This window comes from Mytilus californianus, unplaced genomic scaffold (assembly GCF_021869535.1).
Source record: "Mytilus californianus isolate M0D057914Y unplaced genomic scaffold, xbMytCali1.0.p SCAF_21, whole genome shotgun sequence".
NCBI lineage: Eukaryota > Metazoa > Mollusca > Bivalvia > Mytilida > Mytilidae > Mytilus > Mytilus californianus.
Window position 1 is genome coordinate 1,692,365 of NW_026262670.1, and position 16,145 is coordinate 1,708,509.

Sequence of the window (16,145 nt, forward strand, 5' to 3'; positions counted from 1 at the left end):
TTTTAACCAAGTTGGCCATGATGGTTTGAAGGCGGGGTCTAATGGGTATTGCAGTGATTTGGTTCGATAAAAAAATGTTTGAAGTGGAGTTGTTTTGAAAAAAATGGCCGCCGGAAAAACTATGTGTCAAAGGTACTACTGATTTTGAAATTCATTCCGCAAGCTGTTACTCGTCAGATTTTCTTCATTGATGGCTTAAAATTTTGGAAATATATTCAAGTTTTATGATCCGGTTGTCAGTCATAATTAGCGGTCGCTTTTCAGTATAGATATGAAAAATCTTTGAAATAGATGTGAAAAAAAAATCGTTTACGACTTTGTAAACACCACTGACACTCGGATTCATAAATTCCAGAACTTTCTCCTTCCGAACGTATCCATGGTTTCACATGGAAAACAATAGCGGCTTGCGGAATTGATTGGATATTTGTATGAGCAGGGCGTGGTATTCATACAAATTTTTTTAACTAAATACCCTAATAATGATTATGGCCAAGTATGGTTAAATTTGTCTCAGTAGTTTCAGAGAAGAAGATTTATGTAAAAGATTACAAAAATTTACCAAAAATTGTTAAAAATTGACTAATAAGGGCAATAACTCCTAAAGGGGTCGACTGACAATTTTGGTCATGACAACTTATTTGTAGATCTCACTTTGCTGAACATTATTGCTGTTTACAGTTTATCTCTATCTATAATAATATTCAAGATAATAACCAAAAACTGCAAAATTTCCTTAAAATTACCAATTCAGGGGCAGCAACCCAACAACAGGTTGTCAGATTTGTCTGAAAATTTCAGGGCAGATAGATCTTGACCTGATAATCAGTTTTACTCGTGTCAGATTTACTCTAAATGCTTTGGTTTCAGAGATATAAGCCAAAATCTACATTTTAACCACATGTTCTATTTTTAGCCATGGCGGCCATCTTGTTGGTTGGCGGGGTCATCGGACACAATTTTTAAACTAGATACCCTAATGATGATTGTGGCCAAGTTTTGTTAAATTTGGCCCAGTGGTTTCAGAGGAGAAGATTTTTGTAAAAAGCTAACGACGACGACGGACGCCAAGTGATGAGAAAAGCTCACTTGGCCCTTTGGGCCAGGTGAGCTACAAAGGGAAAGGTACCTATTAGGCCCTATCTATATGTAATTGTGTTAATTAAATCCTTGTGTTGAAAAACACATCTGCAGGGTTATATCAACAAATTATTTATATTAAAAAAAAAAAAAAAATAAATACTGTCAAACAATTTCACTGTAAAAGAATAACTGTCATTGTCTCGATTCAAAGAACCTTTGTGAGCACGCTCACATATCCCACGCCCCACATATTGTCACTGGGCAAACAAAATCTCACCAGACTCCTAAGACTCATAACTCCTACAAAAATCAACTGATAAAAATTTCCTGTGCATAGGCACATATACATAATATGTCATAACTATCTACAAAGTTTCATGAAATTCTGTTGTGTGGTTTCAGAGGAGTAGTATATTGAGGCCAAAATTCTAAGTTCAAAGGGGCATAACTCCTAGAAAAACAAGAGTCCACACACTGAAATGTCTCGCCTGCTTTACTGAAAATTTATTTAATGTTGGTACTCCTAAATATAAAGCTTTACTACAAGTATCACATAAACTTCAGATAATCCAAGAAAATGAGGTCAAGGTCAGATAAACCAAACCAGAAATTCATCATGTACATGTACACCTCACAATCTTTCCATACACCAAATATAATTGACCTATTGCTTATAGTTTCTAAGAAACAAACTTAACCAGCAAAACGTAGCATTGACCAGTGAACCATGAAAATGAGGTCAAGGTCAGATGAACCATCCCAGACAGACAAGTACACCTTACAGGCAATCTATGCATTAAATATAGTTGACCTATTGCTTATAGTTTCTAAGAAACAAACTTAACCATGAAAACTTAACATTTACCAATGAACCATGAAAATGAGGTCAAAGTCAGATGATACCTGGAAGACAGACAGACCAATACACAAACTCTTAAAAGAGGGACAAAAGATACCAGAGGGACAGTCAAACTCATAGATCGAAAACAAACTGACAATGCCATGGCCAAAAATAAAAAGACAAACAGACAAATAATAGTACAGATGACACAACATGGAAAACTAAAGACTAAGCAACACGAACCCCACCAAAAACTGGAGGTGATCTCAGGTGCTCAGGAAGGGTAAGCAGATCCTGCTCCACATGTGGCACCTGTCGTGTTGCTTATGTTATTACAAAACTTTCACCACTGTACCATGAAGATGAGGTCACAGTCAGATGACACCTGCAAGTTGGACATATATACCTTACAATCATTCTATACACCAACTAGGATTTCCTAAATATGTACTTAAATAAAATGCTTCGCCGAGATCAGCCTGATACGACCGATGAGGTCCAACCCTGAACAGTTGGTGCAAGTTTTAACACAATATTCAAGCTTGATACTGTCTGAATTTGGATTGTAATCAAATTTTTGACATAATATAGGTTTCTTACACAACATAAATGTGGTGAAAGATCTTAAAATTTTGAAATGGGTTAAACTATTTGTATTAATTTTCAATTGAAGATTTCTTGCTATTGCGCAATACTGTGATATTGTGCAATACTGTGCTATTGCACAATACTGTGATATTGTCACATTATTGTGCAATATTGTGCAATTGAAGATTTCTTGCTATTGCGAAATACAGTGTATTTGAGGATTTCTTGCTATTGCGCAATACTGCGCTATAGCGCAATACTATGCAATTGAAGATTGCTTGCTATTGCGCAATACTGTGCTATTGCACAATACTTCATATAATAATTTACACATCATGTTTGGTGTGCATCTCCTGCCATATCAGTATTTTTTGCTTTTATATATAAATCAGAAATAATCAATGTAAAAATGGAAAATTTTAGATATAAAAAGAAAAAAATTATGAAAAAAAATTCCCCCCCCCCCCTATTTTTTTTTAACCCCCCTTTTAGTAATCCCAGCCTTCCCTTTGTGGTATGGTTCCTTGCAGTACAATTTCAGAGAGATCCATACACTTTAACACAAGTTATTGTCTGGAAACTAGAAAAATGCTTGTTTTTGGCCCCTTATTCCTGAACGTTTGGGGCAATTACCCCCAAACTCAATCCTATACCTTCCCTTTGTGATATGGAACCTTGTGGTACAATTTCAGAGAGATCCATACACTAACACACGTTATTGTCCGGAAACAACACACATGCTTGTTTTTGGCCCCTTATTTCTAAACTGTTGGTACCATAACCCCCAAAAGTAATCCCAACCTTCCTTTAATGGTATTAAACCTTCCGGTAAAATAGAGATCCATTCACTTTAACTAAAGTTATTGTCCGAAAACCAAATGTGTCGACAACATCATACCATTATACAATGCAAAAAAATTTTTGCGGTCGTATAAAAATCATGATCTGCTGAACAACACACACTTAAAAGTCTCAATCTCTTGATTGTGTGGTTTTTAAAGGACTCAGCTGCGATGACAAACTACTGTTTAGTATATTATGGCAAAAATTTTAAGTTCAAAGCGAAGGGGCATAACTCCTATAAAAAAATTGAATCATAATTTTCTGTCGATATGCACGTCTACATAGTATGTCCTTCTTTTCTACAAAGTTTCATTAAATTCTGTTGTGTAGTTTCAGAGGAGTTGCAATGACAAACTGTTGCAGTAGTATATTGAGGCCAATAAGTGCAAAGGAGCATAACTCCTAGACAAAAATTGAAATATAATTTCCTGCCGATATGCACATCTACATAGTATGTCCTTATTATCTACAAAGTTTCATGAAATTCTGTTGTGTAGTTTCAGAGGAGTTGCGATGACAGATTGTTGCAGTAGTATATTGAGGCCAAAAAGTTCAAAGGGGCATAACTCCTAGAAAAAAGATTGAATCATAATTTCCTGTCGATATGCATATCTACATAGTATGTCCTTATTATCTACAAAGTTTCATGAAATTTTGTAGTGTAGTTTCAGAGGAGATGGGATGACAAACTGTTGCAGTAGTACATTAAAGCAAATAAGTTAACTCCTAGAAAATCAAAGTATCTTGGATGTTGTGATCCAGCCATTTTTGTAGCTAGTCTGACATTTTTTCTGGCCATACTTTCAATATTTCTTTTGTTCTTTTCATTTAAAATTGCTAGATGGAGAAGTTTGCAGTATTGATGCAAATTATCTTGGTATTTCACTTGAAGTTTTTTTTCCCATCTTCTTTTTATGAAACATTTGAAATTCAATGATTTTGACAAGAACGTTAAGGGAAATCTTCAAGCATGTAGCATTTTTTTATAATTGGCTTAATAATTTCCAGAAAGAGGCATTAAAAATGCCCTTTCTCAACAACATCAAAAATAAATAACTAATTTTTAAATTCAGTGTAAATTCTTCAGTAAGGAAAAAATACATTTCCTGTATTCAAATATACAATGTCATGTAAAAATACTTAATACTGAGATAATCCCAATTACAAATTATGTCAGATGATTATGACACTGATTTTACAGGTTAAATAAAATCTGGTTGCTTTTTTAAACATACCTTATTTTTGGTCTTTTCTTTGAAAATAAAAAAACACATCTTAATAATCAGTCACACAAAATTAACAGAATAATTTTATGTAGTGTTGATCAAAATAAATTAAAGGTACACTATTGAGATCAAGATTTTGTGTATTCAGTTAGATGTGTAATTATTGACCTCAATGCCAGTATGATTATTAACTGTAATGATATATTAACTGTGGCCAATTAAGATTGCATTTGAGTGGAGTTTAATCCAATTAATGTTTCAGGAATTTCTGGGATATTTCAGGACTTACAATATTTGAACAACACAAGTTAATTCTGATTTTTCAAGAACTCTTAGGACTTTAGATTATTAACAGGAATTACTGGGATATTTCAGGACTTCAAATATATGGGTTTCTTTTCAAGACTTAGTCTTTTTTGCAATTTAATTCCACTTAATTATATTTACAACTTCCAAGACTTGTTTGTGCACAGTTAGACTTTTATATGATCATACTGATGAAAAATGTTAGTACACAATTTTGGAACAATGCAAAATTCCCATATCACAAATCATGTCAAAATGCTCCAAGCCAAAATTTGAGTAACATTTTTTTTAACACAACATGAATTTTTCTAATTAAACATAAACATTTTCAAAGCCCAATTAAAGATCATGATCATACAACTATTCTATCTTGGGCTTTGAAAATAAAAGATTATAGATTGACAGTACACAGGTTAAATCTATATAAATGAATTCCATGCTATAACTCTTCATCATCAATTAGACATGTGAGCCAGTGAATGAAATGTATAAATGTGCCATCTGTTTTCCATTTATATTTGTGTAGACACTTGGCAGGAAGTATCATAAACATAAAGTGTGAGGCCATTATAAAAGGGGATCACATGGCTTTATACATTTTCTGCAATTACTATAACTTAAAACATTAAGATGGTAAATAAACAATAAAAAGATATTTTTTTTATTATAATATATATCAAATATTCAAGAGAAAGATCATTTATTCAACTGGGACTCATTTCAAAGAAAATAGAAATCGAACTTCCTTAAACAATCCCAAACACATTTAGAATTTGAATTTGGACAACAAGCAAAGATGTCTTATATCCTGAACAAAATGGATGCAGTTGAAATAGTTACAAACATTCTATATTTTAACATTATATTATAGTGGAGATGTTTTCTTCTGGTGACATGACTGTTTGGTTTTAAGAAGCATTGATGTTTACATTGCATTTTGGATAATATCTTTTGGTAAGTACAAATAAATTTACAGTCCACCATTTGGAATATGTGCATATGGCAAATTTATAAGAGTAAAGAAAAAACTTATTGAATGTTTACCTTAAGATTTACTGTAATCACCATCATAAATAATTAGCAATACATATGGTTATAGATAATGAAAAACTATTTAAATTGTAAGTATGCTTTTAAAAACTAAAAAAAATTCGTAAGGGTTCCGCGGAACCCAGTGTCTCGCCTACTTTTGCTGTTAATCGCAGGCTCAACAAAAATGAGGAAAAAATTAATAAAAATATTCCTCTCTATACTATCTTTTGATTGTAAGTAGCTTCTGTTCAAGTTTGGTAAAAATCCAGGATAGTTTATGAATGTAATAAATGTTTTAAAAACTTATACTGCAGACTGTATGTAATGTTAACTGGAAGAAAAAAATCCATTTATAAGTAAAATACGGAAAAAATGGAACAAAATTTTAACAAAATTTCCATGTAGATACTAGCTTTTAATCATAAACATGCTTCTGTCCAAGTTTGGTACAAATCCAGGATAGTTTAAGAAAGTTGTTAAAATTTCAAAAACTTTAACCACAGAGTGAATGTAATGTTAACTGGCAGAAAAACTAAGTCCATTTATAAGTAAAATACGGAAAAAATAGAATTTTTATTTTACAAAATTTCCTTCTGGATACTATCTTATGATCATAAACAAGCTTCTTTCCAAGTTTGGTAGAAATCCAGGATAGTTTAAGAAAGTTATTAAAATTTCAAAAACTTTAACCACAGAGTGAATGTAATGTTTCCTGGCAGAAAAACTAAGTCCATTTATAAGTAAAAAATTCGTAAGGGTTCCGCGGAACCCAGTGTCTCACCTACGTTTTCTGTTAATTGCAGGCTCAACAAAAATGAGGAAGTAAATCAATAAAAATATTCCACAATTGATACTATCTTTTGATTGTAGGAAGCTTCTGTCCAAGTTTGGTAAAAATCAAGGATAGTTTATGAATCTAATAAATGTTTAAAAACTTTAACTGCAGACTGAATGTAATGTTAACTTGGAGAAAACTAAATTTCCTTCTAGATACTAGCTTTTGATCATAAACAAGCTTCTGTCCAAGTTTGGTACAAATCCAAAATAGTATAAGAAAGTTATTAAAATTTTAAAAACATTAACCACAGAGTGAATGTGTTGTTTCTTGGCAGAAAATCTAAGTCCATTTAAAAGTAAAATACGGAAAAAATGGATTTATTTTTTTACAAAATTTCCTTCTAGATTCTAGCTTTTGATCATAAACAAGCTTCTGTCCAAGTTTGGTACAAATCCAAAATAGTATAAGAAAGTTATTAAAATTTTAAAAACTTTAACCACAGAGTGAATGTGTTGTTTCCTGGCAGAAAATCTAAGTCCATTTAAAAGTAAAATAAGGAAAAAATGGATTTATCTTTTTTACAAAATTTACTTCTGGATACTATCTTATGATCATAAACAAGCTTCTGTCCAAGTTTGGTACAAACCCAGGATAGTTTAAGAAAGTTATTAAAATTTTAAAAACTTTAACCACAGAGTGAATGTTATATTTCCTGGCAGAAAAACTAAGTCCATTTATAAGTAAAATACGGAAAAAATGGAATTTTATTTTTACAAAATTTACTTCTGGATACTATCTTGTGATCATAAACAAGCTTCTGTCCAAGTTTGGTAGAAATCCAGGATAGTTTAAGAAAGTTATTAAAATTTCAAAAACTTTAACCACAGAGTGAATATTTGTGGACGCCGCCGACGACGACGACGCCGACGCCGACGGAATGTAGGATCGCTATGTCTCGCTTTTTCGACTAAAGTCGAAGGCTCGACAAAAACGGAAAAAATGGAATTTTTTTTTTTCAAAATTTACTTCTGGATACTATCTTATGATCATAAACAAGATTCTTTCCAAGTTAGGTAGAAATCCAGGATAGTTTAAGAAAGTTATTTAAATTTCAAAAACTTTAACCACAGAGTGAATGTAATGTTTCCTGGCAGAAAAACTAAGTCCATTTATAAGTAAAATACGGAAGGAATAGATTTTTTTTTTTACAAAATTTACTTTTGAATATTATCTAATGATCATAAACAAGCTTCTGTCCAAGTTTGGTAGATATCCAGGATAGTTTAAGAAAGTTATTAAAATTTCAAAAACTTTAACCACAGAGTGAATATTTGTGGACGATGACGACGCCGACGGAATGTACGATTGCTATGTCTTGCTTTTTCGACAAAAGTCGAAGGCTCGACAATAAATCATTATTCTTAAAAAAAAAAACATTTATCAAAAGAAAAATGCAAAACATAGAACTGTGGGAAAACTCACAAGAGATATGCACCAAGCAAATTTGCAGCAATATCTCTGAAATAAGTCTTAAAGCTTAATACAAGACACATGCTGCTGTAATGCATCTTTTATGTTAAAACTTTCAAATATAAGATTGAGAAGAAAAAATTGCTAAAAATAGATTGTCAGGAGATATTTTAAAGTCCATGATATATGAATGGGTCAAATTGTCTTAGTCCTTAATGTCAGGGTACATTTATACACAAAATATATGTATGTATTCATTCAATAAAAAAAGAAGCATGTTGACTTCAACAAATCTGACATAATGCATGAGATTTGGTATTTTATATTTTTTATCATAATTTAGATCCAGAACTTTTATTTTGTTTCCGATTTACTGTTCAAGACATTCAGCAGCTCTGATATTTTGCATATCTATAGTGAGGGCCAAGATCTGTGACCAGCTTAAAGTAAAGAAGGCTTTTGGGCAAATTGGAGAGAATTGAAGATGATAACAATAAAAAAAAAACAGTGACTGTACTATAGAAAATAAATTTGTTTACAAATGATTTGATTTTGAAAATGTCATCAAATGTGCTGTGTAAAAAAAAAAATGTTGGAAGAATGAATACTGTCTTCATAGATTTTGTAAAGGATATGAGAGTCCATGTTATCCTGTGGGGTTTTTTTTCATGACTTTTTGGTATATCTTGAAATATCCCAGGACATCAAAGGACAATGTCTTGAAATGTCCAAAGAGTTCTCAGGACAATATTGGGATATTCCAGGTTAACAAGTCCTGAAAAGTTTTTAAATCCTGGGACTTTTCAGGACAATCCTGGGATATTTCAGGTTTACTAGTCCTGAAAAGTCCTAAAACCCTGGGACTTCTCAGGACAATCCTGGGATATTTCAGATTAATTAGATCTGAAAAGTCCCATTTGGTCTTGTGCTTTTAGGATCAGGATTTCCTGGGATATCCCAGGAAATCCTGTTCCAATACTCTCCCTAAAAATCCTGAAAAGTCTTGAAATTTAATTTCAGGAAGTCCTGGGATATCCCAAGACAATATCTCAGGAAATCCCAGGAAGGTCTTGGGATATCCCAGGATATCCCAAGATTCTTGCAAGGGCGTGCACAAATTTCCAAACGGGGCCCAAAATCTAACATCTAAATATAAGAATAGAAAACCCCAAGAATTCAAGACTTTGTATTTAACCCCATTGAAATTGGTCAAGAAATAAGCAATGTATCCAAAAAAATAGAGAAGTATTGTTTTTGGCCCCTTATTTCTAAACAGTTAAGATCATAACCTCCAAAATCAATCCCAACATTCCTTTGTTAATATGAAACCTTGTGGTACAATTTTAAAGAGATCCATAGACTTATACTGAAGTTTTAGTCCAGAAACCAGAAAATCCTTGAGTTTTTTGGCCCCTAGTTACGAAATGTTTGGTCCATAATCCCCAAAATCATTCCCATCCTTTCTTTTGAGGTATGGAACCAGAGCTCAAGATAAGCTGCGTATTTGCGTGATCACGCAATACAAATAATTAAAAACCCAATGCAATTGCTTACTGCAGTGTTCAATAACCCAATTAATTCATAAGAAAACCCAATTATATGCCAAAACCATGAGTTCTAATTGCTTTTATTCGCTATCGTTTGCGTTATTTACCCTTATCTGATAACAGTCGTCGCATAAATCTATTTTTATAATATTTATAATTGGAAATGTCCTTTCGTTCTTAAAATAGAGCCTTGCATCAAGTAGCTGAAATGGGTCCCTGTTGGAATTTTCCGTTGCTCAAAAGGTACACGTGTTTATGAAAACATTTCGATCTTCTCGGCGTTTATCCAATTAGCGTGTGACATGCTGTCATATTTTTTCGAATTGATTGGGATTTATCATAACATACAATGAATTAAAACGAAAGTAAATGTCCGATAAAATATTGAATAGAAGCATGTTTTCGGCTTCTTTTTGATAGCTGAGGGAAAGTTATGATGATAACAAGACTCAGCTAGTGATTTTAGGAAGCGTCCATTGAACGCACGAGCGTGTTTGCGTACCTTAACGAGAACATTGCTATAGAACGATAAACACGGGGTTTCGTCAAAAACGAAATCAGTTGGAAAAAGTGAAGGCCAAATCAATTATGACATGATATGTAGTTGGAAAGCATCGGAAACCAAAAGTTCTGATAAGGGACAACTTAACCCAGATTTATGCAAATTGAATTAAACAAAAACAGTTTATATATTATTTTTTTTCATTTTAGTTGATGAATGAATACACATATCCGTTTTTTACGTCAAATTATGCAGCTTGACACTTTCTTTGTTTTGGTCTAATTGTTCTGGATGCTTAAGATAGTTGTCTTATTGGCAAGTGCAGTATAACATTGTCATTTATTTACTTGATGTTGCAGAATTATTTGTTAATTTAAGTTGAATGTGGTCTCCATCATTAAACCACCCTATAAATCTCAAGGCTTTGGGGTATATCTTAAATCTGGGAACTACTTTTTATTTTTATTAAAAAGTAGATCTGACAAATAGGTGAAAGGACTGGCAAAACTTTCTTACAGCACCTAAATTTCACATATATTACATAATAATCTAAACACCTAGCCACACCTACCCCAACTATAAACTGTAGGGTGATCATATGGGATCTAGAAAGGCAATTAGTTACTGTCCAACTAGTGACACCAGCTGCAGTTTACATAAGTTTTGAGAAAATACAAAACTGACAGAACGTTTAAAACGGAACACAAATTAAACGTACAATTGCTCGTCAGTGAATAAACCAAATAAAACAGCTAAGCACATATACAAAGAAAGAAACACATTTAAGATGGAAACACATCTGGGGTTGATATAATGTGATTATAACATGCCTAAATATTCAATATTGTGTTGATGAAAAAACCCAATACATTAAGGAGCTTGGTGGTGAAAAACCCAATTTGATATTTGCTTGAGGGGTGAATTGGAATTGATAATGCAATTAAAAAACTTTATCACCCAATTACATAAAAAAAATGGTGGGTAAAAACCCCAATTTGTGAATTCTTATCTGGAGCTCTGATGGAACCTTGTGGTACAATTTCATAGATATCAATAAATTTATAAAATAAAGTAATTGGCCCCTATTTCCTAAGAAGTTGGGACAAATAACCCCCAAAATCAATCCCAACCTTCTTTTCTGGTATGTACCTTGTGGTACAATTTCATAAATATCCATTCACTTATACTCAAGTTATAGTCTGGAAATCAAATGTCTTTGGAGGATGACAACATAGCCATACCATTATATGGACGCACATTTTTGCAGTCTGATAAAAATGATAAAATATTGTAAAATTGTCATTAAAAGGCAATAACTACCTATAAAATTGTGTCCCCATTTTTCTTTAGCCTGCCACATTTATGTCGTGAAAGAGAGAAATAGTGATCCTAGATTCCGTCGTCCCTGTCTACATTTATGTTCAGTCTGTGGTTACAAATTTTTAAGACATCAATAACTTTGTCAAACCTTCATGGAATTTTATGTAATTTAGATAGAAACTTGTTTATGACCAAAATACAGTATCCAGAGCAAAATTTTGAAAGCATTGTTTTTCAGTTTTCCCAATTTTACTGATCAACGGATTTTTCGTTTACAGTTAACAAATTCAGGCTCAGTCTGATGTTATTTCAGTCATCAATAACTTGTCAAACCTTCCTGCGATTTTTTTCTGAAATTTTGACTGAAGTTTGTTAAGGTCAAAAATACAGTATCCAGAGCAAAATTTAAAAAATATTTTAATTTATTTTTCCGTGTTTTCTGATAAATGGACAGGTAACAAGTAGATACAGTTGGGGGTTTAAGTTTGTTACACATCAAATACTTTGTCAAACCTTCATGAACTTTGGCAGAAGCTTTTTTATGATTAAGAGATAATATCTGAAGCAAACTTCTGAAAATGTATGTTTTCATTTTCAGTATTTTTCTGACAGATGGACTTTATTTTTTTTACAGTTAATACTTACAGACAATATATGACTAAATTTTTTTGACATGATAAATTTGTAAACCTAGATTGTTTTGAACTTTGACAGAAGCTAATCTTCAAGACCACGAAATAGCATCTAAATTTTTAATGTAAATGGACATAAGGAAAATCTCAACTTTCTAAACATTTCTGCCCCTGTCAGGTTTTCTCTATACATAGAGGTTATCAAGATAATAAACAAAACTTGCATTTTACACCTTTATTCTATTTTTAGCCATGTTGGCCATGTTGGATGGCAGGCAGAATCTTCAGACACATTTGAACTACATATCCTAATGACTTTCTATCTGACAGGTTTTTGTGTATTGCTATTTTTGTTGCAAGGCTTATTTAGAAAAAAGTAGATTAGCACAGAACAAATGTGCATAATATGTTGTATTTATGGTCCAGGTCTAATGGCCTGTTTGAAACAAGTGAAATGTGAAGTTCTTTCTAAATTGAACACCTTAAGTTCATAAATGGCCTTATTGTCTATAATATATATCCTATTGACATGACACCTAGTCAACTGTCTTATATTTCACTAAGCTTAGTTCATGCCAAGTTTAATTAAAATTTATCAAGTTTTTCTCTTCCATTAGGTCTGGGAACATAGTTATCATCCTTTGAATTTTGTTGTCTACTAATATAGTCCCTTAAGTGAGGACAGCGTTTTACTTGCACATTTTTTTCATGCACTTTCCAAATTTATTTCTTCATATTATATGCATAAAAGGGGCCTCAATGGCCGATTGGTCTAAGTAGTTCATCTACTGTATCACTAGCCTGTCAACACTGAGGTTGTGAGTTCAAACCCTGCACTTGGCAGGTGTGTTCAATTCCAATCCTAATTGACTATCATAACCAGTTTTCCTGCAGAATGTCAGTGGTTTTCTCATGGCACTCCTGTGTTCTCCAACAATGAAAACTAACTGCCAAGTTATAGCCAATAGTGCTGAAAGTGGTGTTTAACACCAACAACCAATCAATCAATCAATACATAAAAATAGTAAGTAGGGGGTGAAATATCATGATAAATAATTTGGAATGTGAATTTTAAGATAAAGTAGTGATTTGGTCCAGTTGAAAAGGTAAACTATAGGCTCTAAAGAGCTTGTGTCGATCACCTGCATCTTCAACAAGGGCTACCTTTTAGTAAAAAACATCATTAAAGGGGAATATCTCTATTAACAGTTAACTGACAATTTCAATCATGTTGACATATTTGTGGTTCTTATCATGCTGATAATTTTTCCTTTTTTCAAGTTTCTATCTATCTACTATAGCGTTCAAGATAATAGGCAAAAAATGCCAAAAAAAATGTTGAAATTATCATTAAAGGTCAATAACTCCAATAAAAAGTTGACTGAAGATTTCTGCCATTATGGCTTATTTGTGGATCTTGTCTTGCTGATAATTTGTGCTAAATAAAGTTTCTATCTATATATTACAGTTTTCAAGATAATAGGCAAATATGGGAAAAATAGTCATTAAAAGGCAATAACTACAGTAAGGAGTTAACTAACAGTTTCAGTCCTGTTTAATTATTTGCAAATCTTATCTTGTTGATCATTTTTGCTATTTAAAGTTTCTATCTATCTAATCTAGTTTTGAAGATATCAGGCAAAACCGCAAACAAAATTGGTAAAAATTGTCATTATAAGGCAATGACTCTAATAAGGCACCTATTGAAGATTTTGGTCATGTTTGACTTATTTGTAGATCTTGTCTTGCTGATCATTTTTGCAATTTTAATTTGCTGTCTATCTATTATAATTTTCGAAATAATAGGCAAAAATTTAAATGCATTACAGAAACTTAACATTTTTAAAGATCTATAACAATGAGGTCAAGGTCAGATAAATCATGTCAGACAGACATATACACCTTCCATTTTGTTATACACCAAATATAGTTGAACTATTGCATATGCTAATTGAAAAACAGACAAAAACACAAAAACTTAACATTGACCAATGAACAATGAAATGAGGTCAAGGTCAGATTATACCTGCCAGACAGACATGCGCACTATACAATGATTACATACACCAAATATAGCTGACCTATTGCTATTAATATTTGAAAAACAGATCAAAACACAAAAACTTATCATTGACCATTGAACCATAAAAATGAGGTCAAGGTCAGATGATACTGGCCAGGCAGACATGTACACCTTACAATCATTTCATACACCAAATATAGTTGAACTATTGCTTTAAGTACTTGAAAAACAGACAAAAACACAAAAACTTAACATTGACCAATGAACCATGATAATGAAGGCCAAGGTCAGCTGATACCTGCCAGACAGACAGACATGTACACCTTACAATCATTCCATACACCAAATATAGTTGACCTATTGCTTATAGTACTTGAAAAACAGACAAAAACACAAAAACTTGAAATTGACCAATTACCCATGAAAATGAGGTCAAGGTCAGATGAAACCTGCAAGACTGACACGAACCCATTACAATCATTCTATTTACCAAATATAATTGACCTACTGCTTATAGTATTTGAGAAACAAACCTAATCATATAACTTTAACCTTGATCACTGATCCATGAAATGAGGTCGAGGTCAGATGAATTCTGTCTGACAGACATGTAGACGTTTCAAGGTACCCATATACCAAATATAGTTATCCTATTACTCATAATAAGTGAGAAATTCACATGACAAAATTTTTTTTTTCAAGCAGTCCCTGAACCATGAAAATGAGGTCAAGGACAATGGACATATGATTGACGGAAACATCGTAACATAAGGTATCTGCATACAAGATATGAAGCATCCAGGTCTTCTACCGTCTGAAATATAAAGCTTTATACAAATAGTTTACGCTGCTGCCCCTGCCGGATAGTAATACCTATGTCTCGCATACTGTGACTTCGACCAAGGCGAGACAAAAATGGTGAAATACATTATTTAAGGGAAATAACTCTTATAAGAAGTCGTCTGACAGTTTTAACGTAAATGAAAAGTAGGTAGAGCTCAACATTCTGAACTTGTTTGCCTTTGTCAGATTTTCTCTATTTATAGCCGTTTTTAAAATAATAGGAACAAGAATGTGTCCATAGTACACGGATGCCCCACTCGCCCTATCATTTTCTATGTTAGTGGACCGTGAAATTAGGGTCAAAACTCTAATTTGGCATTAAAATTAGAAAGATCATATCATAGGGAACATGTGTACTAAGTTTCAAGTTGATTGGACTTCAACTTCATCAAGTACTATAGCTACCTTGACCAAAATCTTTAACCTGAAGTGACCAAAAACTTTAACCCGAAGCAGTAAAGACGGACGGACGAACGGAAAAACGAACGCACAAACCGAAAAACATAATGCCCATAGGTGGGGCATAAAAGCTTGCATTTTACCCCTATGTTCTATTTTTAGCCATGTCCGCCATCTTAATAGGCAGACTTGGTCATAAGACAACTTGCTCTTTCAGGCAAGTGACCATGATATTTTACTTGTCTGAAAGAGAAAACCACTTGTCCAAATTTTGTTCCTGGTTAAGAAATTTTACAACAGCCATTGATGGACATAAAATCATGTAAATGCATTTCAAAAAGGAATGAAATGCAGCCCATCGCCGAAATTGTTGTACCAAGCCACTTGAACCAGACAAGTTCAGACATGACCTTAGTCCAAATATTTATGACGCAGGAAGTCATTGCAATATATCAAAATAGAATTTCAAGACATCATAATTAATTAAATTCAGAAGAATATATGGTTTAAGTCAAAACATAATATTTTTGTAGTTTTCTGTGTTTAATGTTTGTTGTCTAATTTGCCATGAGTAATTTTTCTGGGGTCTGTTGTTCAACTTCTCGTTAGTACTAATGAGTCGTTAAAATTTCTTAATAATTTGATTTAATCATATGATTAGTGTGTTGTTAAACTTGTCGTTAATTTTAAAGCGGTGTTCATGGTGTTAAAA

At 32.6% G+C, this 16,145-nt stretch overlaps 1 protein-coding gene across 12 annotated transcripts in view; it reads right to left on the minus strand.

Moving 5' to 3' along the window:
- Nucleotides 1-16,145, minus strand: part of LOC127731936 (uncharacterized) — a 144,403-nt gene that overhangs the window by 28,102 nt on the left and 100,156 nt on the right. The gene's annotated exons all lie outside the window — the stretch shown is intronic.